The sequence below is a fragment of the Meriones unguiculatus genome, chromosome 6, assembly GCF_030254825.1.
Source record: "Meriones unguiculatus strain TT.TT164.6M chromosome 6, Bangor_MerUng_6.1, whole genome shotgun sequence".
Classification (NCBI taxonomy): Eukaryota; Metazoa; Chordata; class Mammalia; order Rodentia; family Muridae; genus Meriones; species Meriones unguiculatus.
In genome coordinates, this window is record NC_083354.1 from 8,834,461 (window position 1) to 8,861,777 (window position 27,317).

Genomic DNA, 27,317 nt, shown 5'->3' on the forward strand with positions numbered 1-27,317 from the left:
CATGCCTGTTAGATTCCTGGAAGCTGGATTATGGGGTGGTTGTGAGCCAGCATGTACAAGTCCTGTGCAAGAACAGCAAGTGCTCTTAACCACTGGACCACCACTCCAGCCCCGATATACTATTGAAGTTTCTAGTTTACATCAGGATTAGTGAAGTAGCTTTTGCTATTTCATTTATCGTCTATATTTCAACCCAGCATTTAGAGCTCTGACAGCTCACTTGAAGCATCATATAACATTCTGCTGAGTGTGGTGGCGCATGGCAGATTGAGGAAAGAGGATCAGGGATTCCAGGCTCTCCTTGATGACATAGCGAGTTCAAGGCCAGCTTGAGGTACAGGAGACACGATCTTAAAAAGAAAGGAAAAAGTCATACAGTCCCACAATGAACTGAGGAAGAAAAGTCAATAAAAATATTTTAGCCAAAACAAATGAGTAAACATGCCAAGTGGAGGGGGCACCCAGAACGATTTGCTTTTTATCTCAGACTTTCAAGTCCCTCTGTACCATGACGATGCACAGGCAGAAAATGACAGGCAGACTAACCCCAGCTGCTACCTGTGGACACACAGCTTACACTGTTCTAATGCTCCCTGCTTTTCTAGTCATGCTGAAGGAAGACTGCACTTGATCTTACCAAAAGGTGTTTGTCATTCTGGAAAAACCATGCTATAAGGCAGGGTTAATCACAGTGTTTGATTGGCCAGTTTGACACACCTCTCCAGCTCTCTAATTTGTAGACGCTGCACTTATGATTATTCCACATAAAAGAGGTAGCATCTGATTATCTTATTCTGCCCTGCAGTACAGGTGTGCCTGAGCCTTCCTAGACTGAAACATGTCATTTCATATTTTAATTACTAAAGTTAAGTATTATGTCTAACTTAAAAACTTCATGTAATACTTCACCAATTTTTAGGATTTTATGCATGCATATGTGTATAGATACACTAAAATACACCTGCAGCTTTTACTGATGACTAATTTCAGTGGCCATGAAGCAGGTACTGCAAAACAATCACTTTGAAAGGAAGCACCAGGTCTGAGAGAATCGACAAGTAGCAGTGAAACTCTAGGACATGACAGATCAAGTGCTTAAAGGAAGAGGCAGGAGTTAGGGAAAAAGGGTTTTCTTCTTTTTTTTTTTTTTTTGTTTTTTTGTTTCTGTTTTTGAGACAGGTTTTTTCTGTGTAGCCTTGGCTGCCCTGGACTCCCTTTGTAAACCAGGCTGCCCTCAAACTCAGAGATCCCCCTGTCTCTGCCTCCCTAAGTGCTGAGATTACGGCATGTGGCATTACCCTGGGCTCAGAAAAAAGTTTAAATACCCTCTCCTAAGAAAAAATGTTTATGGATGATGAAATTTTATGATATCTGGAATTTGATTCAAATTCATTCTGCAGAAGCAAAAACAATTATAAAAAGGAGGGGGAGGGGCTGGAGAGATGGCTCAGTGGTTAAGATTGCTGTCTGCACTTCCAAAGGACCTGGGTTCAACTCCACATGGCAGCTCACAACTGTCCATAAGCAGTTCCAGGTGGCCTGACACCCTCATGCCAATGTACATAAAATAAAATTAAATAAATTATTAAAAAAAAAAAAGTAGCGATGGGAAATGTGGCTATTGCAATCCTGAACTCACAGCAGCCCTGGCAACCTGCAAAGACCTACACAGGATGGGACCATCAGCATCCCTTCACAGGCAGGGGAGGGGCTCATGAGCCACATCCCTCCTTGAGGAACTTTTGACAGCGAATAGTTGCTGGTGGGAGGGTCATTTTCTTCAGCGGTGGAACCACTGGGAAGCTGTGCAGGGTGCAATAAACAACCCCACCCATGCTCATGAAAGCACCGTAGTCAGCCTCGGACGTCACAAAACAAGAATATGAAAGTAGGAGCCAGGCTTATTGGAATAGAGGCTTTCCGCCACAGTGGGAGGAGGTGAGAGTGAAAGTGACCGAAATCCACCATCTACACAAACACAATTTTCAGGAAACATTATTTACTTTGTTTTGTTTTGTTTTCAAGAGAATTTTGTTTTTCTCTGTGTATCCCTGGCTGTTCTGGAACTCACTCTGTAGAACAGGCTGGCCTCAAACTCAGAGATCCATCTGCCTCTGCCTCCCAAGTACTGGGAAAAAAAGGTATGCACTACTACCACCAGGCATGAAAGAACTTAAAAAAAAAAAAAGTTTTTAGGAAAATAATAAAAATAAAAAGCAAGCTTGTCTTAAGTTGGTAACGTGAACTGAAGTAAGGAGAACACGGTGGCCCATACGCTTTTCTTCCTTTTTCAGAATATGCTTAAAACTCTCCACCGTAAAATGACCTTTAAAGAATATTCTCTTGAGGCTGGAGAGATGGTTCAGTGGTTAAAGGCACCGCCTCCTCTTCCAGGGGACCTGAGTTCAATTCCTAGCACCCACATCAGCTCACAGCTGCCTGTAATTCCATCTCCAGGGTTTCCTGAGTCCTCTTCCGACCTCCATTGGCAGCCAAGCGGGCACACACGCACACAAATAAAAATCTTTAAAATGGAAGTTCTTTCTTAAAAATGCTCAGTGAAGGGTAGGGTGTAAGTACTTCACCCTGGTGACTCCCTGAGTTCAATATCCAACGTCTAAAACAATTAATTCCTTTCGAAGAATTGTCACTTTTCTGTATAGTCAAATGCATCACCTGATGATGGCTGCTTTTACCAGGCTATACGCTGATGTTTTCTCAAATAGAGGAAGGTTATGCCTTACCTGTGCAATTACCCCAGCTCTCACTTAATCTTTGACCTGACGGCAGCAAGCTAGTGGAAGAAAATAGACATTGACCCTTGAGTTCTAGATAAAAGAGGTCAAAAGACTTTCCCGTAAGGGATGTGGACACTATCTACCTTACAGCACAGGAAGGAAGTCTTAGTTACAGCGTCATTTAAAAAAAAAAAAGTGACTGAAATTATCTCTAAATTTTTCCAGTTTTGTTTTTTAAGACAGGATCTCACTCTGTAGTCCAGGCTGTCTTTGAACTCACAGCAATACTACTGCCTCAGCCTCTGTACTGAGGTTATAGAGGTGACCCACTACAATGGCTATTTGCCTCAAAATATTTTAACTCCACAATTTTTATAGAAAACAAATGAACTCTGAAGTTGAGTGTGTGTGAGTCTCCATCTGGGCCACCGGCCCACATCAAGCTACTCTAAGCTTGCTGCTTACACACCTCAGAAAGAACTACGTGGGCTACGCAGCCTTTGTTCAGGAAACCTGAACACAGCCACAATGCAGGAGGATAACTGCCTAGAGCAGGGAATCTGTCCACGAGGCATCCCCGGAGTCAGCAAGGTCAAACAGTTTTCATGATACCGTTAGGACATCGGCTGAAGTAATGATAGAGATGCTACGGGGGCTAAAACTCCTAGAGCTGATAGCAGGGCAGCAGCACTGAACTGTGAAGGTGGTCGGCACCGGGAGAAAAGAAAGCTCTGTGCGTGTTAACAATGACCTTGGTGAAGCAGTGTTGCCATATCCTGACCTGTGTTTGCTATCCTGTAGGATGAGATGAGAAGCACACAGAGGCATTGTGCATTGAGGAAAGGACTTGTGCGAATGTTTTGAGTTGTGATCTTCGGGAACTGCCCCTTATGTCAAGAAGCACCATTCTGACTAGAATAAAATAAAATGAAATGGTCTTGAGACCTGGCAGACTTAGAACTCCTTCGCCTTCCCGCTCTTTGTTCTGAGTAAAACTCATCAATGTATTTCCTGGCGGTGATGAAGTTCAGGCATCCCAGACAGTGAACGGTAGTGGTCCTTTACTACAACACAACCTGAGAAAACCTACACAATGCTTCAACATCGACTTCTCAGATGATCATCCGCAACGCAATCAACCCACAGGAAAGGAGCGTTCAATGGGCAAAACAGAGCCACGGAAGGATCACTGCGGCTCGTGTGAATCCTGTTTGGAATGCACGAAGCTAGCACTTGCTGGGTTTTGGTAAAGGATCAAAAAGAAACCAGTTATCTGAAGAGTTGAAAAACTTCCTTCCCGACAACGTGCGTGTGCAAGGGCACATTTCCTTCATATTCAGCACATCAGCCAACTGAGTCTGAGCATGTGTGACACACAGCTGGCCTCTCTCAAACCCAAAGAGAGACTCACCAGGGTGGGAAACAGTGTCATCGCCTCCATTTCTTTGAAGTCATTTTTCATAAAATGCTATTTTCATCAATATACTACCGATTTTAGTACATTAAATAATTTAAATTTTCTAACTTTTAACTTCTAAAGCAGCAAATACTACAGACAACCTGCAATCTTTATGGCAGTCTCAATAATTTATAAGAGTGAAAAAGACTTCCTGAGCCCTAGGTGGCTTGCAGCCTCCAGTCACTCATAATCTAGTAAGAGTGGGAGTGATTAGTGATGTATGTTACATATTTGTTATCAATGCAATAATATGCTATAATGTAAGTGTAAACTTTTAAAGGATGCCGGAGTAGGCTCCAACACTGGGGATTTAACCTACGGCCTTGCACACTCTACCACTAAGCTAACCCAAGAGTTAGTTCAACTTGAAAGAGTTGGTTCAAGCAGATCCTAAAAGATGGGTAAGACCAACTCATTCCAAACACAGGGTCAGTTTGGGCAAGAACAGGGAAATAACATGTCTGGGGAACAGGGCCGTGAGGAGAGACCACACAAGGCAGTGGTGTGATGCGTGCTGTGGTGGAACAGTATATCAAGGCTCACAGAGAAACAAGGAGGGTTTGGACCTCTTCCAGTGTGCTTTCTGTTGCTGGAATAACAACTTAACCAAAGCAATTGCCAGGGTCAGCAAACAGGCCATAGACCACCATCACCAAGGTCAGCTAGGGTCAGCAAACAGGCTACAGACCACCATAGCCAGGGAGGACACTGGCCGAGAGCTTGAAGCAGAAACCACAGAAGGACGCTGCCTACTGATCTGCTGCCAGGCTCACCTTGGGCTGCCTCTCTTATAGAGTCCATTACATGCCCAGGGATGGCACCATCCACACTGAGCTGGGTCCTCCTACATCGATTAGCAATCAGGAAAATGATCACAGACCAAGCTGATGTGAGGAATTAATCAGCTGAGGTTCCTTCTTCCCAGGTGTGTCAAAATAACAAGCAAGATTGGCCATCACAAACCCCAAATCCTCCAGTAAGAGTTTGGATTGTGAAGAACATTAATGAGAGGCCACTGGGGACTGTTATCATTGGTTCCACTTAGATGTAGAACCCTCTAAAGATAAAATGAAACTGAGAGAAAAAGCCAACAGGGGAAGACACGTCTGAAAGGAAAAGTCATGATGCTGGCACTCAGACCAGAAGGTGTAGAAGCCAAGGTGAATCTTCCAGAGGCAGAACAGGACTGGGTGACCAGCGAAATCTACCCAGTGATGATGGGAAGGGTGAACATGAGTTCTGAGCAGAAGTTCTGGGGCAGGGTCGGTACCATGTAAGAAACACAAGAGTAATTTGGAAGGAATTTAAGACTTTAAGAACTCATCAGTTTGAAAATACTGCCAACATGATACCTGAAATACATTCTGGAAAATTCTCCCTAGAGATGAGAGTTTGAACAATGGAGCTGACACGATAACCATAAGAAAAGGTTGAGAGAACAAAGTGTCAAGTACCCATTGCTGAGTGAAGTGAGAAGCAACAAACCGGCTGGGAAGGAAAAACAGACAGGCAAAGTCAGAGGCCAGCAAGAGGGCAGGAGGAGGGGCAGTCTGCTTAATGTCCAAAGACCTCCAGAGCGAGAAAGATTCTAAATGGGGTCACCGCATCTATTAGCAGCTTACAGAGAGGATATTGTGAAGTGGTCAGGGCAGAATACAGAGTGCAGTAAATCTGGATCAAGGCCTAGTTATCATGTTAGGTAGGTACAGAGGATATTACACCCACAAGCAAATGAAAGCATGTTCCACACAATAGTTTATCGCTTTTCAACTTAATAACTTCAAATAAATTATCTAAGACATCCATTCTTAGAAAATTTATTTCAGATGTGGAAAACAGAGGCTTTAGCATAAACAGAACTCCACAAATCATGAATTAAAAAAAAAAAAAAAACTTTAGCTTTACTTATTATTTTGTTTCACCTTCTTGTTTTGAGTGTTTTATTACATTATTGCTATTACTGTTATTATTTAGACAGGCTGTCTCTATTATGTAGCGCTGCCTGTCCTGGAACTCTTTGTAAATGAGGCTGACCTTGGATTCCCAGAGATCCACCTGCCTCTGCCTATTGAGTACTGAGATTAAAGGCAAGCACAACCACACCCGCCTATTTGTGTGTGTGTTTGTGTGTGTGTGTGTGTGTGTGTGTGTGTGTGTGTATGTGCTACCTCAAATATATGCAGGTCAGAGGACAACTCTTAGGAGCCAATTCCTCCAAGTAGAATCCCAAGATGGAACTCATGCTGTCATGCTTTCTTTAACCTGCTGAGCCATCTTGTGAGCCCCAAACTACAACACAAAAATAATTTACTACTGTGCTATGTACTGAAGCTCAAACTATTACTTAAAAGGGGGGTTCTTGCAATAGATAAGCCTACTGAAATATACTTACTTCTGTGTATAATCAGCAAATGATATTTATTTGAGTAAAACTATCATCCAGCCATTCTTTACTGGTAATATAAAATGCCAAATGAGATCAAATTTCATTTTGACACATTTAAACCAAATGTATATATAGCTAGACCTATGATTATACAAACATAAAGTGTGAAACATGTATATTTTTTAGAATAGCCTGGAAAACAATCTTGTTTTCAAAAAGATCCTTCCCTTTACAAAATAAATCACTATTGTGTCCTGTTTCGAAATATATCATTTAGGGGAGGGGAGCTCAAGTGGCAGGTGCTTATGTGCAGGTCAGAGGGCACTTGATGAGTCAGTGCTCTCCTTCCGTCTTCACACAGGGTCCAGGGAATGGACTCAGGTCACCAGGCTTGCAAAGCAAGCACCTTCCTCAGCTCTGCAGAGCCATCTTGTCAGCCCCACTGGGTCCTCTAATAAGTGATGGGCCTCCCAGAGAAGTAACTATTACAAAGCAGTTCATCATTTCATTTATACTCAAGAAACCAGGAAACAATTACTTAAAGAAGATACATCAAGTATGTATTAAAAACCAATACTTGGGAGGAAGTATTGTGTGGCCAGGTCTCACCAGCTGGCAGTGAAGGCTAGAGCTGGGAGGCAATGGAAACTCAAAGGAATTCCAGATCCAACCGGAACATGGGTACCACTGAGAGGCCTTGGACTTGAAAATGGGCAGCAGTCACAAGGGTCATAATCATGATCATCCCTTGTTGCGTATGACATATAAAGAAAAGATCAACCTTGGGGTGAGGAGACAAATGTCCTTAATCCCAGAATTTAGGAAACAGAGCAGGAGGATCTCTATGATTTTGAGGCCAGACTGATATATATAACAAGTTCTAGGCCAGCTAGAGCTACACAGTGAGACCCTCTCTAAGAAGATAAAAAACCTTGAAGAATTTTTCAAAGGTATGTGTCTTTAAAAGAACACAAAGAAGGGGAAACTTAAAATTGTAATTAGATGAAGATTTGGAGGCAGATTAGCTGAAAGCTTGTTTCAGCTCTGCACCTCACTACTCCTGCCCCTCAGCAAGTTATTCAAATCTCAGCTGCAAGAAGAAAATGTGAGCAAACAGATATATACTCGGCAGTGTGTGATCATGCTGGCCATATGTCCTGAAGCTGACCCAAGAGCCTAACAGTCTTCCATTTGGGTAAGTATTAAAGCCTGTGTGGTCTTCTGTTTCAAAAATGCATCTTAGTCTATTTTAATGTTACACGCCAAAGAGCCGAGCTCTAAAGAACAAGACCGAAGTCCATGCATCCTGGCCCAGATCCAGAGACACACCTTTAATAAAGAATGGCCTGCTTTCCCATGTAGCATCATGCATGCCAGCACTCAGATGGCCTCTATTTTTAACAGTTCATTCAAATGGCCAAATAAACAACTCATTTCTAAATTCCTAACCTATGTGGCCTTCCCTGATGAACAAGAAGGAAAAAGAGAGGAAAAGGAAAAAAAGGAAGGGCTCAAAGGAGGAAGGAAAAAAGAGGAGAAGGAAAGGAGGAAGGGGTTATCAAATTCTGATTGAAATAAATATTTTCTCTCTTTTTAAAAATACTCGTGTGATATCTAATCCTAAGGTTAAACTCATGCAATTCCCATCTCCGCCTCCCCTTCATTCCCAACAGAAGATTCTCTCTTAAGATAACATTAGCTTCCTCAATTAGCCACTTGAATAAATGGTGAATGGTTTTATGTTTTTTGCTCATCTCTTCCCGCTGTCATCTCAGCGGCCAACACGAGCCCTGGTTTTGCTGGAGTCTGAACACCATCTAAACAGACAGACAGATTCTTCTAACCTCAAGATCAAATATGAACAGGAAAAGCACAAGAACACAGGTGGTTCTCACCAGCACACACATCATCTCTGTTCCTTCACCAAATACAAAGCCCAAAAGGATAGCAGAGAGCAAACTGTGCCCACAAACCAAAACACAAATATTCCATCTAACCTTAGAAGAAAAAAAAAAAATAACAAGGGAGAGAAGAAAAGTTCTTTCTGAACTAACTCAATCCTCAAATCGGGGAAATCCAAAGAGCTATCTATAAACCAACACCTCCAGTTCTCTCCTGGGGACGGGAAGATGCTACTTCATATGACCACTATGGGCGTGAGGACCCATGTGGAAAGGTGCCTGCTGCACAGATAGACAACCTGAGTCTGAGCTCTGGGCTCCACCCACAAGTTGTCCTCTGATCACCACACACAAACACACCACTACACATACACACACTCCTCCACACACAAACAAAATAAGTGTAATAAAAATGTTTTTTTTTAATAAATCAGACCATTAGGAGTTGTTACAAACACTTAAAGTCACCTCTTTAAAATGAAAAACAAACAAACAAAACCTTTCAGAGCAAACACCCAAATATACGATTGCAGACAGCAGTGCTAATGTACCGAATTCCAAACCTGTTTCTCATTTTGATCATACGATCTCGATCTGTAGGGAAACAAACAAACAAACAAACAAAACATATTTTTAAAGCCTCAATCATTGCACTTACAACCAGAGTTATCATTTATTTGTATGCAAAATTCTCATAGTCAGCTGTCTGATTAATTTGCTCAATACTAGGCAACATGGCTATGATGGCTAACCTTCATTAGACATGACTAAATTGGGAGCTAGAGAGATGGCTTAATGGTTGAGAATCTGGTTGTTCACTTTGGAAATCAATCTGGAGCTTTCTCAGACAATTAGCAATAGTGCTTCTTCAAGATCCAGCTATTCCACTCCTAGGCATATATCCAAAAGAGGCTCAAGTACAAAACAAGGACATCTGCTCAACCATGTTCATAGCAGTTTTATTCGTAATAGCCAGAAGCTGGAAAAAACCCAGATGTCCCTCAACTGACGAATAGATACAGAAATTGTGGTACATTTGCACAATGAAATACTACTCAGCAATTAAAAACAAATCATAAAATTTGCAGGCAAATGGTGGGAACCAGTGTGGTATCCCAGAAGAAGAAAGACACACATGGTATACACTCACTTATAAGTGGATATTAGACATATAATATAGGATAATCATACTAAAATCTGTTCGCTGAAAGAAGCTAAGCAAGAAGGAGGACCCTGGGTAAGATGCTCAATCCTCATTCAGAAAGGCAAATGGGATGGACATCAGAAGAGGAAGAAAACAGGGAACAGGACAGGAGCCTACCACAGAGGGACTCTGAAAGACTCTAACCTGCAGGGTATCAAAGCAGATGCTGAGACTCATAGTCAAACTTTGGGCAGAGTACAGGGAATCTTATGAAAGAAGGGAGAGATAGAAAGACCTGGAGGGGACACAAGGAGAGAAAAAAAAATCTGGGCCCAGGGGTCTTTTCTGAGACTGACACTCCAACCAAGGACCATGCATGGAGATAACCTAGAACCCCTGCACAGATGAAGCCCATGGCAGCTCAGTGTCCAAGTGGGTTCCCTAGTAATGGGTACAGGAACTGTCTCTGATATGAACTCAGTGGCTGGCTCTTTGATCACCTCCCCCTGAGCGGGGAGCAGCCTTACCAGGCCACAGAGGAAGACGATGCAGGCAGTCCTGATGAGACCTGATAGGTTGGGGTCAGATGGAAGGCGAGGAGGACCTCCCCTATCAGTGGACTTGGGGAGGGACATGGGAGGAGATGAGGGAGGAAGAGTGGGATTGGTAGGGGACTAGGGAGAGGGCTATAGCTCCCATACAAAGTGAATAAACTGTAATTAATAAAACAATAAATAAATTAAAAAAAAAGAATCTGCTTGTTCTTCCAAAGAACCAGGGTTTGATTCCCAGTCCCCACATGGTAGTTTACCACCATCAGGCTCCAAGGGCATACCATGCATGTGGTGCACAGGGATACGTGCAGACAAACACACACACCCGAACACATAAAAGAGAAGGAATTATTTTTATTTATAATTTCATTTATAATCATCTAGGAGACACACTGCAGAGTGTGTCTGTGAGAACATCTCCAAAAGGTTTAACTGAGAAGGGAAACCTACCCTGAATAGGGCAGCAAGGGTCTCGAACAGAATTTAAAGGGTAATGGAGCAAGCCAGCTGAGCACCAACACTGGTCCCTCTGCTTCCTGACTGCAGAATGTAACCAGCTGCCTCAGGCTCCTACCACACCTCCCCACGACAGAATGTCTCCCTCAAACTGTGAGCCAAAGTAAAACTTTCCTTTAACTTGCTTCTGTCCTGTCTCCTGTCACAGTGGCATGAAAAGTAGCTAATGCGGTGGCTCTTCCTTTTCTAAAAGCTGCTCGGCAGAGCTTCTCTTTCTTTTCCAGTGGATCTCTCCAGAGAACAAAAAAAAAAAAAATGGGAATCAACTGTTATTTGCACTTAGCAAGTGCCCTGGGTTCAAGCTCCAGGACACAGAAAGAACAGACTCCCGAGGTAAAGCTAGAATAAGTAGGGGGAATGATTTATCATTGCTCTACTTATATTAGCTGTTACTCCATCACGTGTTTTGCTATCAGAAAAGTCCAGGTAAAGCCAGGCACAGCAACTCACACCTGTAATCTCCACAGGAGAGGAAAAACTCCAGAAGTTCCAGAACAGCTCGCACTACTCAGTGAAACAAACCCTGCCTCAAAGAAACGCTGACCGGGTAAGTAGGAAACACAAGCTTCAGGACACAAAGAATTTTGCTTGCAAATAATTTGAAAGTTTCTTTTTTACTGAAACTAAACCAACAATACCCAATGATGAACATGCTATAGTAATGAAAATTATGTAACAGACATAGAAAGGCATAATGATATATTAATAAAAATTCTTTAAAAGATGTAGATTATGTTTTTCATTGGGAGATACATACAGATAGATGATAGATAGATAGATAGATAGATAGATAGATAGATAGATAGATAGATAGATAATAGATGATGATAGACAGATGTTTAGTTAAATAAGAAATTAGATAAACCTCTCTTCATTATGTCATATACAAGTAGTTCCAAGCATTTTACACATGTATCAAAATGCTAACAAGTTATTTAAAGTTCACCAAGAGAATGCTACCAATTCCCAGGGGTTCTAATTAATCCCCTTGCTCTTCTCCATCTGCTCTCTCACAGCTGTACCCTCCACCCTGCTATGCTAGGGAGGAAGAGCTTTCAGAGGGCATCACTTAGCTCCCTAGATGGCTTCTGCCAATGGAAGTCACTTGCCAAGGCCTGAAGGCAGAGGTGAGGGAACCTCCCTTCCTCTAGCTCTGCCTCCAAACCACAGCTCCCACTGGCCTCCTCTACCGAGCCAGCTTTCAGCTCTGGTGATCTCTGGAGAATGGCAGCCTTCTCACTGTTGCTAGTCCCTCAGTGCTTAGCTACCCTTGTTTTCCTCCCTAACTGCTGCAAACATGGCCATCATTTGCATCACCAAAGAAAATCCTCTTTCCTATTAGTGCTTGCCTGATATGACTAGTACCACTGTCTCTGCTTATTCAGTAGTCTACACTGAAGCAATCTAAGTATGGCTTTTTAAATTCTTTTTCCTTATGACTACACAAGCATATTTGATTCCTGCTATTTTTATAACAGTTTAAATGTTACATAACAATTTACTCTAAACAAAACTGGTTAAAGCTAAAAATCATTAGAATCTATTTTTGTTATGAAATTTAGCACGGCATTGCCCTGACTCAATATAAATAAATGTTGTAAGCTTCAAGTAAGATTAAAAAAAAAAAAAAGGAAAGAAAAAGAAAAAGAAAACAATTAGTGAAAGGATTCTGGTAGGGGATTTTTCACTTCCTTCTTCCCCCACATCTCCTGCATAATCCAAACCACTTGCGTTCACTGTTGAAGCCCTTCCTAGGAAGAGGAGGAAGAAAGCTTTAAACCAGCACTTCTCAAATGTTCGTCTGCCTGTAAATCAAAGGCAAGCTTATTAAACGCTGACACTCTTGGGCCCTGCCCTCGCCTTCTTTGTGTTTATACCAGCTCCCAGGGTAATTCTGTTGCACAGCTAAATTTCCAAATGAACAGTGGCCACTTTCAAGACTCTACCCAACTCTTTAGCACATTTCTTTTTTTCTATTTTCCTTTTTCTGTTTTTTTTCTTTTTTCCTTTTGAATGAAAAGTCCCCCGTTACACATGACCAAAGGAAGGACAGACAATGATCAACACAGGGACATTCTGAACCATTCTATGTCTGAATTGCTGCCAATTAAAGAATCAGAAGTAAAGTCAATTAAAATCTGAAAGAAGAAGAAGAAAGAACAGGCAAGCAGCACTACCTCCCATTTTACAATGAGAAAACTGAAACCAAAATGAATTATTTTGACCAAGTTAATGATTAGCAAAAAAACCAAGACCTCCTGTTTGTGCCTATGGTCTCTTACCAAAGAAGGAGACCCATAAACATTCATGTTTAACTGCCATTCAGAAATCCCAGGGCTTTCACAGGGAGGCATGAGCCCAAGAGACAGGCAGTTATCAAGGACTAACCCTACCCCAGCCCTCTCGCCAATCCCCACTCTCCTTCACCAAGGTCTTCTGCTTTCCATCCTCTGCCCCATACAGTAGAACAGAAGCCAGCGCGTGGGTATAAGCACTCTGTCCACATACTCTGTACCTACTATATGCTAAGTACCACACGCGATATCTCTGAGCTTGAACAAATTCCTTATCTCTGTCTCAGTTTCCCAATACGGAAAGCGAGTCACAATGCCAGCCGCCGACGGTAACATGGTGACTAACCAATGTGCCTCAATTACCCTTGTGGGATAGTATCTGGCACACAGCAAAAGCCCAATAAGCAACAGCTACAATTTAAATTACACCAACTCCTCTTACTCCAACACATGGGCCCTGGGTCCTATTTATTTTCCAAGCCTTGTGTCCTGATACTGTGATGAGTAATGAAACATCCTGGTATTCATGTGCAGCAGAGATGAAACAATGCTATACCCCGGTGGACTGGGCGTCTCCAGGAGGAGAGTATTTTAGGGCAAATAAGTCTTTCAGTGTCCCTCAAATTACACTGCTTTGACAACTGTCTATTTCCCAACTCTAGAGTCAGCCCTGTTGATTACATACGGGAAGGCAAAGTCTGTAATTACCTTAATTCAAAACAACAATGAAATGTCACTCAGCACAAGGACGTGCCCAGCTATAATCACTGGACCCCGAGGACTCAGAACAGTGCCTGATCTCTAGTAAACACTCAATTTTTTTTTAAGATTTTTTTTTTAATCTGTGTGTATGTTTGAGCGTGTGTCATTTGTTTGCAAGTGCCCTGAGGCCAAAAGACAACACTGGATCTCCTGGAACTGGAACTGCAAGTACATTAAGGCACTGCTAGGGTGCTAGGAACTGCACTCAGGTCCTCTGAAAAGCTGGAAGTGCTCGTAACTGTTAGTTCTCCAGCCCCTCGAATATTTTCAAATGAATCAAGGCATAAGGGAAGTATTTCTCTGTACATGTACACGCACACAAACACACGCAGAGTTTTCAGTGATTCTTTACCAAAAGAGTCATTACTTTTAAATTAATTAAGGCATAAGGTAATCCACACTCACACACACACACACAGTCTTCAGAGATTCCTTACCAAAAGAGTAATTACCATTAGATTAACACCAATAATCTAAGTAATAAAAGTTATTTTCGAAATTTCCCCAGAACAGTTTCTCCTTTACTTTCAACCAGTTGTTGATTTTCCTGAAAAACTATCTAATTAGAAAAGTTCATTACCGGGCTGGAGAGATGGCTCAGAGGTGAAGAGCACTGTCTGCTCTTTCAGAGGTCCTGAGTTCAATTCCCAGCAACCACATGGTGGCTCACAACCATCCATAATGAGATCTGGTACCCTCTTCTGGCCTGCAGGCATATATTGTAGACATAATAAATACATAAATATTTTTAAAAGTTCATTACCAACCTGTCTGTAGCTGTATCACAGGCTTTGTGTTCATCTACCCGCCACGGAAAACACACAGTAAAGCACACAAAAGAGCAACTGCAAAGCCTAGTCGTGCAAGCCCAGCACATGGGACTGAGGCAGGAGAGTGGGAGGTTGAAGACCAGCCTAACTACCTGGCAAGACTGTCTTTAAAAATAAAAAATTAGAGACCGTAGTTTTTCAGGATCTGAAAATTTGAAGTATCTGAATTGAAATCACAAGATGAAGTAAGTTACTTTCTGACAGATTAATCCGAACAGCCGGAAGGAGAGAAATACTGCCAGGGAAAGCTTGCCACCTTGGGAATACATAGAAGAGCCATCCCCAGGGGTGTTTCTAAAGGACCGCTTGACCTTAGACAAGTTTTATACGTGTAAATATATAGTTTAAAGTTTATATATTTACATATCATTTATTAAAATTTTATTGAAAATAGAAATATTAAACATTATTATAAAAGTTTATTGTTTATTTTATAAATTATATTTTATGAATATATGCACATCATATAAATATAATAGTATGTGTTTTATGAATAAACATATTTATATTTATTATATATATATATATTAAAAAGAAAGGTATTCACTTCTGACATAAACACCTTCAGATTTTAACCTGGGGAAGCGGTGGAGAGACATGAGAAAGGATCTCACATAGCCAAGGCTGGCCTCAAACTCACATGAATCTGCCTCTACCTCCTGAGTGTATGGATTACAGACAGGTGCCCCAGTTTTATACGGTGCTAGAAGTCAAATCCAGGACTCCATTCATGCTAGGCAAGTGCTCTACCAACTAAGCTCCAACCTCATCTCTTGTTTTCTAGTTTTCTGGTGGTGATGGGTTATGGGGTTGGTTTTTTGTTTTGTTTTGGTTTGGTTTGGTTTGGTTTGGTTTTTTTGGCCAGGAAGGGGTTGTTTGGTTGTTTGGTGTTTTTTGAAATGGGATCTTGTCACTTTGTCTAGATTGGCTGCAAAAACTTGAATTCAATCCTCTTGCTTCATCAGCCTCCCGTATGTGTGAACTACAGGCCATGCCACTGAACTTCCTGCCACTGAACCTGTCTGTAGATTTTAAATGTGTGGTTTCAATTTATCTTTCTCTATATATTTGCCAATCTTGATATTTCCCAGATCGTAGGATCCATCCTAACCAGAATTCTACCACACAACAGAGCTCACCATGTAAAGATTAGAATTTAAAAAAAAGATTATTTTTATTTGTGGGTATGTGTTTGTGTGAGTATTTGCTACATACATGTGGATGTCTACAGAGGTTAGAAGAGGGCGCTAAATCTCCTGGAGTTGGATTTGTAGGTGACTCTGAGGCCCCCAACAAGGATGCTGGGAACCAAATTTTGATCCTCTGGAAGAGCAACAAGAGCCCTTAACTGAGGAACCATCTCTCCAGGCCCTGTTTCAATAACAAGTGATGTAACACACACACAGAAGATGCCTGTGTTTTTGCTGGGAGCTTCCCCGGTGCACATTAGTCAGCATGAATGTTGGTATTTGCCCTATGTGAATATATACTAAAGGAATGTACTTCGGTGTTTTGGTTTCACTTGACGCATGCAATCTGTACCGCCAATTATCTCCTCTCAACACCAGCAAGAGTTCTCAAGATGACAGAGTTGTGTTTTGGGTTTTACTTCCTAGGCTTCAGCACTCACAGGAAAAATTTTGGTAGGTTTGCGGTGGTTTCTTAATTTTTTATGTTATTGCTATACTAATACTTATACTTTAAGATCGCCAATCTACTAAAAATCTATAAAAAAAAAAAAAAGAAGAAGCATACTGTTATAAACACAAGAGATCCTGCTACCCCTGGACAGTGTCTAATGCCTCAGAAATAAGACATTTAAGTCATAACTCTGGTTAGTTCTCAAATACCTGTACCCTTACCTCCTCCTAAAAGAAAGACAAAGCATTTTAACAATCAAATGTTAATGATACATATTTAAGCCATTGGATGATTTTTCACTTACATTAGAATACGAGTATCCTTGGATGCAAATTGCTAGCAGTTCCAAAATGAAAAATTCCCATACAGGTAACCCCAGCTCAGCCTTCTCTGTGTTTTTCTACATATCTAGCAAAAAAAACCTCTGCCATTTCATTCATTTCTATTACAGCTCAAGGGATACTCTTGAAGCTTGAGCTAATTATAAAAAAAGAAAAAAAGGAAAAGAATATTTGGGGAGCTAGAGAAATGGCTCAGAGATTAAGAATACTTGCTATTCTTCTACAGGATCCAAGTTTGGTTCCTAGCACCTAAGTCAGGCACCTCACAACCACCCCTAGTCTAGGTCCATGAGGTGTGATACTCTTTTCTGACCTCTGTAGGCATCCTTATTTATGTGCGCGCACACACGCGCACACACACACAAATAAATAATAAAGTAAATTTTCTTTTAAAAGCCATGAGCCATTTTGATCAAAAGACATTGTATAAGCTGGGTGTGGTGGTATACACCTTTAATTCCAGTACACAGAAAGCACAGGTAAGTGTATCCCTGTGAGTTAGAGGATAGTCAGTTCTGTCTACACAGCGAATTTCACACCAGTCTGGGCTACATAGTGAGACTTTATCTCAAAAAGGTCTGGGGCTGGGGTGGGGTAGCAAGATGGCTAAGCAGGTTAAAAAAAAAAAAAAAGAAAGAAAAAGAAAAAAAAAAACACTTGTCAAGCAAACACGATGATCTAAATTTGACCGAAACTGACTCTACAAAACTGTCCTCTAACTTTCACAGGTATGCCTTGTATGTCCATACAAAAACTATACACACACAAAAATAAATACATAGATAAGTAAATAAACAAATACATGATATTGGGCTAAAGATGTAGTTCCCCTGATGAACTGCCTGCCTAGCACAAAATGAGGTTTGATCCCAGGATCCCATAAGCAAGGGCAGAGCTGCAAGCCTATAATCCCAGCACTCAGAAGGTGCAGGTAAGAGGATGCCTTAATCTTTATTATTGTTATTCCATGAATTACAATTATCTGTTTGTGGCTATGTGCCAAGGAATATGTGTGGCAGTCAGAGGACAATTCACAGAAGTCATTTCTCTTAAGACCCAGGGATCGAAGCCAACTCATCAGGGTTCCAGACAAGTGATTTTACCTGCTGAGCATCTCACAGGCCTGGATATCTTAATCTTGAAGCATGTTTCCCTCCTAAGACTACAGTTAACTGAATAACATTTAAGAGACAGCTACTGTATAGGAGCAACAATCTAGCTCACGCGAAGGAAAAACAAAAAACAAAAATGAAGTTTTAAACAGAAACACCATATACTGCTCAGCTACAATGGAATCAATCCAGGATTAGATTGCAGCATTAATTCCTATAAACCCATCAAAACGAAAAGCACATAATAATTATTACAAGCTGGAACCACACCAGAAATGATGTCACATCATTGGGGTCACTGCTCAAGACCTTGAGAAGGAAGACATAGAAAAGACATAGAATTCTCAATTAGTTCTAGACTCCATGCATGGCCTATCAAGGCTTATCCAGGGTACCAGCTTCCAATTTTCAGACCAGTTCTACAATGGCCTCTCAATAGTTCCCCAAGTGAACAGAAATCAAGGCATTTTCCAGTGAAAGCAGGAAGCGAGGGTCTGTGCTGCCGGAAGACTCCCATGAGTATCTAGAGTCTGGACTTTGCCCCGCCAAAGCTACATAAAAGTATTTCATTCTCTGAGCCTTTGGTCTCTCCTCCATAAAGGACAAGACCATCAACCTAGAAAATTATTTTGTAATTCAAACCTTCAGTTTGTGTGTGTGTGTGTTACACCGCTACTAAATTGCCAGTTCACAAACTGTTATAAAGTATCTGTTTCTGGGAATTACCATTATACTGTGAGATTTATTCAAAATGTACTTTTTCCAAACTTTTAGGTTTAAATAAGATGTTTTAGTACAGAAGAAAAAAAAAAAAAAGAAAATTTTAGTGCCCTGAGCCTCGCATATACCAGGCAAGAACGATACACACTGAATTACACTCCCAAACCTGACTTTTTTACACTAGCATTTTATGTATGGTAAGTGGAGCACCGACTACCAAGAGAAAGTTAAAAACTAGTGAATTATTTTTAATGTGGAGTGCTTATTTGTTTATTCAGACCGTGCATGGTGGAAATCTTTAAAACTGTCTAAAGGCTTTTCAAACCCCAGATACAGACCAGTTGTCTAAACAATAAATGATCCACCACAGACTCCAGGCAAAGTCACAACAGGATGAGAGAGGAGCCTTTGGCCTCTCTCAGATTTCCTGGCCAGTGTTATTTTAAAACTTGATCGTGTAAACAGGGGAAAATCCCTTTCAGATAAGACCCCATGGACTATAATTTACCACCTTTGTTTTTAATGTATTGTTGTTTCCATTAAATACCATAGTTGTTCACTTTTCTTGATCATGTGTCTAGGTACCAAAGACCGTATGTAAATTCTATACTACACAGCTTTTTAACTGTACATTTAATCACGATAATCTTTTCTTAATAGCAGTATTCTGTCCCTGTCTTTTACAAGTAACTTTTTGAAAACAAATACAAAACTTAAAAGGAAGAGGAAGATAGGTAACAGATCAAAATCAAATAATAAAAACACTACCGGCAGATGAGCATCAGACTAAAACGACTTCTGTTTACCACTGTGCATGTTTACTCCTGGGCAACAGCAAACACCAAAAATGAACAGACATTTAAAAGTCAATGAGCCGTTCTGAAGAGCTGCATTGTTTCTGTCTCTTCCTCTGCCCCCCCCCCACCACTTGTAACTTGTGGCTATGTCTAAAATTAATGCTAGAGCACTAAGGTAACTTTTTTTCACTAAACATTTCCCAGTTGGAAAACCTCAAGCCAAGGCGTCTCGAAGTTGAGTTAATTTGTACAGAACTGCTGCTGTTCCGCTGCCAACCTTTGTACCATGACCACCACCAAACTCGAGACTCGTATTTTATAGCGAGCAGATAGTTAACAGCTGAGCCTCAAGGGCTGTTAAAAGTCTCAAGCTGACTATATTCCAACACCCTGCAACTGTACCACGAGAGCAAACGAAAGTTTTTTATTCAACGCCTAGGAAATCGGAGCAGCGCTCTTGTAGCGTCCTCAAAATAGCTCCACATTAGGATTTAAACAGCCCTGCCCCACATACTTTATGCCAGATAAAATGTAACTCTGTGTAAAAAAATTCCTGACACAGATTATCTAAGAATGGCTTTATCAAATTATTTCCTATTCAAAAATACCATCCAGAGCCAGCAAGTTTTAGTTCAAGGCGTTCTGGAATTAAGTAACGAAGTTAATTTTCATCACCACATCCGTAAAACTCACACTCCGGATCCTAGATCGCTTGAAGGACTAAAATTCCAGCTTTGTAGAACGCCACCACGGCTAAATTATTAATGGCATCACTTGATCCCCCCGACAACAAACTAGTCTGTGTGGAATTTTCACCGTGCTTCCAAAGGGGAAACTAAAACCACCTCGCAGTGCCGGGTGGGACTCCGGGGACCAGGGACACAGCAGCGTCAGGTGACAGGCTCCCCGCCGGCCCGGGGACAGGGAAGCCGGGGCTCGGGTCCGCGCCGGGCAGAGGCCGAGGGGGCGAGGACCGGCGGGCGGGCAGGCGCCCACACTCACCCTGCGCGAGGGGTCGCGGCGGCGGAAAGGATGCCGGGCTGCGGGCGCCAAGGGAGAGCGCGATGCCGAGAGCGAGCTCCGGAGACGACGGCGCCCGGGATTCGCTTCCTGCTGGGACAGATCCCGGATCGGTCTCCGCCCGCCGGCTCCAGAGCCCCGCTGAGTGCCCAGCCTGCAGTGCACGTCACTGCTACGGAGCGCCCAAGGGGGCGGGAGGCGGGGCCGGGGCGGGGCCGAGGGCGGGACTTAGGAGCGCGGGGCGGGGCGGAGCATCTAGGGGGCGGGGCCGTGAGGCACGCGCCCTGAGAGGGGCGGGGCCCAAGGGAGCCGGGTAGGGAAGACTTGGAAGGCGGTCCGTCTCCGCAGTGAAGGAGCGGAGGGACGAGGCCTCAAGTCGTGGGGTGGGGCGAGGTGGGCTGAATGGGCGGGGTCGAATGGGTGCTGGGAAGGGGCGGGGCTTAATGGCGTGAGGCACGGGATGGGCGGGGCCTCGGGGGTCTGGAAGGAACCCAGGGCAGAGCATCGCTCCGCATCTCTGCTGCGTGCCCGCTGCTGGTGGCCCCGCACAAGACGTTCTCTTCGTTGCGGTGTGTTCCAATCCCGCACAGAGAGTCCTGTGGCTCTATCTGCACAGCCGAGAGTCAGCTGCAGAAAAGCTGACAGTAGGACAGGCGTATTGCCGAGGGACTCGCGTGCGAGGCTCAGGGTGACATGGCCAGGAAGCCAGACTGCGGTCCCTACGCGGCTTCCCACCTGCTTGTGTCAACTTCCTGTTCGGCCCTTGGAGAGTGGACCGCCGAAGAAAGTTTTTTGCTTCCCTGACTGGCCTCCCTTTGCCGATGTGGTATTTCTTACAGCCCCTGTCTTTCCACCACGCCCCTCTTGTGGTGGTTTATTTGGACTCTTGAGAGTCTCGGGGTGTATGTAACCAGGCTGTCCTGGAACTCGCCATGTAGCCTGCACTAGCCTGGAAACAGTGATAATCCTTTTGGGCTGGTTTTATAGGACTGAGCCAAGTGCCCAGCCTTGTCTTTCCGGCTGTTTAACTTTACTGTCTTTATAAGGTCACATATGAGTTATCTTTTAAAGTTAAATATTACATTCATGTACAAATTTGAGGACAAACATCACCTTTACAGGGAAAAGAAGCTCCCGAGAAAACAAAATAAGGAGGTGGCAAGATGGTTCAGCCAGGAAGAGAGCCAACTCCTCAAATTGTCCTCTGACCACACACGGGGTGCTGTCTGGAAGATTCTTAGAGGAGACAGGTTTCGGAAATTCAAACTGGGCCTGGTGACTCGCGCTTGTGATTCCAGCTACTCAGAAGACTGCAAGTTCAAGACCAGCCTGGTCAGTTAGTTATACCCTGCTTCAAAAAGAGAGCTGACCTGTAACTGACTTGCCTAGCGTGAAAGGCTTTGGGGGAGGATCAGACATCCAGAGACTCCACAGTTGGCTTGAGGAAGACGCTACCTTCCACTAAGCCCATTTCAAGCTCCTAAGACAGTAAGTGAAAGCAGGGAAGCTAAAGAAGAGGAAGAAAGTCCGAAAAGGGAAGTAATTCGCAGCAATCACAGAAATCCAGCTCCAGATTGCTCAGAGATAAATCTCAACTCTATAAAAGGCGGTAGAATGAACTAAAACCAGAGGCAGAGCTCATTTCTATAACCCTGGTGCTGGGGTGACAGAGGGTGGAGGCAAGTGGGACGCTTGGGCTCACTGGCCAGCCACACCAACAAAAATGGTGAGCTCCAGATTCAATGAGACCCTGTTACAAAAAAAAAGATAGCAATGTCTGTGGGGCTGGAAAGATGGCTCAGAGGTTAAGAGCACTGGCTGCTCTTCCAAAGGCCCTGAGTTCAATTCCCAGCAACCATATGGTGGCTCACAACCATCTATAACGAGACCTTCTGCCATTCAGGTGCACATGCAGGCAGAACACTGCGTACATGATAAATAAATAAATAAATTTTTAAAAAGAAGATACCTGTGTTGATTAGTTTTCTGGCAACTTCATGCAAGCAAGAGTCATCTAAGAGAGAACTTCATTTAAGAAAAATCTTCCATTCAGGTTGGCTTGTAGGCAAGCCTGTGGGACATTTTCTTCATTGATGATTGACGGGAAAGAGCCCAGTCCACTGCAGAAAATGCCGTTCCTTGACTGGTGGTCCAAGGGAATATGAGAAAGCAACATGAACGGGTCAAGGTGAAAACACTAGTAGAGGGCATTCTCCATGACCTCTGTAGCAGCCTTCCGGTTCCTGCACAGTTCCTGTGCCGTCCTCCCTTGATGATGGACTGAGAGGTCAGACTAAGACAACGCCTAGCATAGACCTCTGCCCCCCACTCAAGCACATTGCAGTCACATATGATTCCATACACTTGTGCATGACAGAAACTGAGACGGTTGCTTTTTAAAATGGAGATCACGGGGCTGGAGAGATGGCTCAGACGTTATGGGTGGCTAACAATGATCTTTAACTCAGTTCCAGGGGCAATCTCAAACCCTATTCTGGCCTCCACAGGCACTGCATGTCTGCATGTCTGTAGGTCTCATGTCTGCTACACAGACACACATACCAGCACAGCACCCTACACATAAAAAAAATAATAATAATAATACATCCCTTTCAAGGAAAAAAGAAAAAAGAAGATCACTATGTATTTTGTCTACCTCCTTTACTTAAGTTTGAATTTAACATAAGAATGTTTTTTTTAAAAAGTCAATTTCCCCATCTTTTACTTAACATTCCCAGCACAAATATTTCACACAACACATATTGCATTACTTCTATCTATGTCTACTTATGTGTATTCTCTAGTTGTATTCTCTAGTAGACATTTTATTTGCAGTCCTTTTTTTTGTGACTAATGATGTCCATGTGTCTTTTCCTCCCTAAGTCACCCTTTAGTTTTTTCTAGTTCCGTATCTCTCTGCCCAGTTCTTCTTCCTACCTGCTAACATCATCTTTTTTTTTTTTTTTAGGCCATCATCATTGCAGATCTTACATAATCATAGCCACCAGTCCAGATTTAAAAATCCATCAGGAGAAACTCCAACCCCCTTAAGATGCCTTTCCTTGGACTCTTGCATGCGTGGAGGGCGGATCTGTGGGTTGAAGGCAAGCCCACCACAACTGGGTTTTCTCAGTCCTAAAATACCATATAAGATCCTGGATCTAACCACATTTCACAAAACTGGTTGTTCTTGTGTGACGGTAGATTTCTATTATTGTTTTTTTTGGGGGGGGGTTGTTTGTTTGTTTGTTTGTTTGTTTGTTTGTTTGTTTTTTAAGCCTTTTTGCTGGTCATGTGATCCCCTCCCCCCCCCCAGTGTGCTCAAGTCCACAGCTGAGCCACCAGGCATCTGCCCTGGGAATCTCCTCCTTCTCCGTGCTCAGATGTCCAATCTTATTTCTACCCACAGCCTTCCTTCGTGTCTCGTCCTTTACATGCAAGTCATTCTGAAGGGTTTTTGTGTCCCCAAACACACACTCTATGCCATTTACTACACTGGAGCACAGCCAGGCTAAACCCAATTATTCCTTCAGAACAAAGCCTGCTTGTCTTCTCCAAGGATTCACCCTAACCCCCCCTGGTGGTAGGTCCTAGGTATAATTCAGTTCTTTCCCATCTTTTACTTAACATTCCCAGCACAAATATTTCACACAACACATATTGCATTACTTCTATCTATGTCTACTTATGTGTATTCTCTAGTTGGACTGTACACTCTCTGAGGACACAGTAGACTATTCTTTCCATTCCTAGTGTCAAGCACAGTAGCTTTCCCATTAACTAGTGCCTACAGGGCCCGAGATATAACTCAGTGGTAAAGTACCTAGTACTAAATAAATAAATAGTACCTACCATTAGTATTATTATTGAATAGAAGAATGGAAGCATGAACAGATGACAATTCTGGAAACCGCATATGCTGTCGTCAAATCACTGTCTTTGTGACCCAAACTCATTCCATATTTACATGTCTTAAGCTCGCTTTGGCCTTCCCCACTGCCTGTGCCCACCCCCTACCCTCATCTCCTGTTTTAGACAGGGTCTCATATATCACAGGCAAACCTGGAACTTGTTTGTAGCCGGGGATGAACTTTCTTTTTAAAATTCAGTTAGTTCTTTGGCAATTTCATAGAGGTATATAACCACTCTGGGGACTTTGAATTTCTCCTTCTGCCCTCTATCTCCTATAGTGCTGAGATCATAGACACTGTTTTCTGCATGGCTGGGGGTCAACCCCAGAGCCTGGTGCCTGTTAGGCAGGTACTCTACCAACCGTGCTGTATCCCCAGTCTAGGGGTTATGAGGCTATCCCAGGAATTCTTCTATCTGTGGGTTGTTGAGGGGTGTTGTGTTTTGTTTGGTTTGGTTTTGACATTTGTTTATTCTTTTATGTGTGTGTGTGTGTGTGTGTGTGTGTGTGTGTATGGGAAAATCAGAGAATAACTTGTAGGAGCTGATTCTCTCTCAAACTCATCTCAGCCTTGATCACAAGTGTCTTTACCACTAAGCCCATTTGACTTACAACTCAGGAATTCCTAACCTGAGATCTACAGATCTTTTTCATATCATAGGTGGGAACTCCATGAACTGCCCCTTCTCAACCATATGCGAAATTTAATACTTTGTGTGTGTGTGTGTTTTACACCTTACACACACACACACACACACACACACACACACATCATATTACAGGTATGTAAAGGATCTTCCTGTGTGTTGCCAACTCCTGGAGTAACTCAGGCAGAGCCCCTGCAGGTGTGATACAGAAACTCAGTGTCTTTCTGTTCTAACTACCTGACTAACACTGACAGCCTCTCCTCCCTTTACCCAGAAGCTGTAGGATGATGTCATCCAGGGCACCTTCTCTTCCTGCACTTTCAGAGTCACCAAATCCAGTTCGGTCGATATCGTAAATTATGCACAAGTTGATACCTCATTCTGTCTTGGGATGGGTCATTGCTTTCCTGTATGTGAACGCCTGATGTTGTTTCTGCTTGTTCCGTCCCATCCTCCCCTCCCTTCCCAGAGTTACCTCCTCTCAAATCTGATTACATCACCCCCTTACCATGTCCTTGTACCAGCAGCAAAAAAAACAAGTTTGCTTGACCACACTTGTCTTCTGAAATGCCTCCTACACCCAAATGTGTACTCCCTTATAAAATAAGGTTTTGGCAAGAATCCTGCGGAATCCTTCAGCGAGAAGCTTTGCCTCAAGGTCTCAGTCTTCACCATCCCTCCACTGTTGTCTGATCCCCTGACATGCCCTCAGCTAATATCTCCTTCCCCGATGTTGTCTTTAGTCATTCTCTCTCTACGGACCTCATCTCGGTCTTGGCTGTTAGTTCCCCCTTGCAGTGAGTTCAGTGCAGAGTCCAATCTCTCACTCCCTCTAAAAACCCCATCACCACTGCTTCTGTTCCAGCCATCACTGACATGAATGAAGTCACAGTTATACTTCAACAAATACCCTATGTTTTATCTTCGATACCTTTCAGGCAGTGTAACCTCACGACTGACAGCCATATGGAACCTCCGTAATCCCTAATCAACCCCAGTCAATGTTGCTGGAACATTTTGTCTCCCAAAACTCAAAATCCAGCCATGTTGGCTCAAAGCTGAGAGACTAAAACAGGAGGATTGCAACAATTTCAAAGCTTGTCTGGAGCAACATTGACTTATGTTGTGAGACTCCATCTCTGACAAAAATCTTCAGTTGTCTCTGTCCTGATTTCTGACACAATAGTTTTTCTTTTCTTTAACTTTCAGAGCACCCATTTGTGCAGCCTTGATGTTGGTTATATTTAGCAAATGTTATTAGCATTTGCTGAAAAGAGTTTTCATTTTTTTTTCTGTGTTTGAGTTTCCCCCTTTAATGACACTTCCAAATCTTGAGTTTGTTTTATTCTTTCCGAAGGGCCCTCAAACTCAAAGTCTCATGCATCCGAAGCGCATACTCTACTCTGCTGAGATGTTGTATCCAACCCTCAATACTGAACTGGAGTTCTGCCGTCTCGGTGCACTGGTGTTCACCCGCGGTTCCAGCTGCTTGAGGGCAAGAGGATCTTGGAGCCCGGGAACTCCAGGCCAGCCTCAGCAACATAATGAGACTATCTCAAAGCAAAAGACCGCGCAAGGGCCAGAGAGGAGGCTCAGTGGGGAAAGGGGCCTGTGCTGAATCTAATGACTTGAGTTCAGACTCCAGGACCTACCTGGCAGAAGGAGGGAACGTTCTCACTCATTGTTCTCTGACTTCCACACTCACACCAAGACACTTAACCACAACTCCATGTGCAAAATAAATACAGTTAAAAATATAACTTAAAGAAGACAGAATTATCACGCATAGTGGTACATACCTTTCATCCCAGCACTCAGGAGGCAGAGGCAAGCAGATCTCTATGAGTTTGAGGCCAAACTGTTCTAATTAGTTTCAGGACATGCAGCAGCCAGGTCTAGGTAGAGAGACCCTGTCTCAAAAACAGAGGAAGAGGAGAGAAAGAAAGGAAGGAAGAAAGGCAGCAACCCTGAAGGTTGACACTCTGCCTGCCTCAAAGAATGAATAGAAACCGCAGCGCTAGGCGTGGCTTAGCATATTCACTTCACGGCAGCGGCATGCTAGGCACTTTAGAGAGAGGATTACAAACGGGACCGTAGAGAGCATTTGCTCCCCATCTCTCTGAGCTCCCATCTCATTGGTAGAGAACCTTTCATTTTTATGTTTTGGCGGAAGCGAGAGGCCACCTCACTTGGGAAAGTGACTTGGGCCAAAGTCCTTCTGAGCACCTGCAGCTGGGAGCAGGGGCCTGGCACTGGGCCTGACCTGAGCTATCAGGAAACTGGGGCAAAGTGATACAAAGATTCAGAGACAGGGCCAGATGATTCCCGGTAGTGTGGGCATCTGAGGCAGCCAGGGGTACTAACTACTGCCACAGTGACGTGCTAAGGCTGGCCCTTCCGTTTGGCATGCCTGGATCTCCACAATCCCCAGTGGTGCTGAGGGTTTGCTGGCTACGTGGCGAAGCTTATAAGTCTGATGATAAAACGAAGCCTAAGTGAATGGATTCAGGTTATCACTCTGAATTCATTTACTGCTCTGTTCACT

At 43.1% G+C, this 27,317-nt stretch overlaps 1 protein-coding gene across 6 annotated transcripts in view; it reads right to left on the reverse strand.

Moving 5' to 3' along the window:
• Myo6 (myosin VI) overlaps positions 1-20,372 on the reverse strand; it is a 135,742-nt gene extending 115,370 nt beyond the window's left edge. For 3 of the 6 annotated variants that reach the window (XM_060384696.1, XM_060384695.1, XM_060384694.1), the window contains exon 1: positions 20,198-20,369. The gene's annotated coding sequence lies outside the window, so the exon portion shown is untranslated. Of the gene's footprint in view, positions 1-20,197 lie in introns of all 6 variants that reach the window. The other 3 variants (XM_060384698.1, XM_060384697.1, XR_009592215.1) reach the window with 2 other exon arrangements.
• Between the last annotated feature and the right edge of the window lie 6,945 nt (positions 20,373-27,317).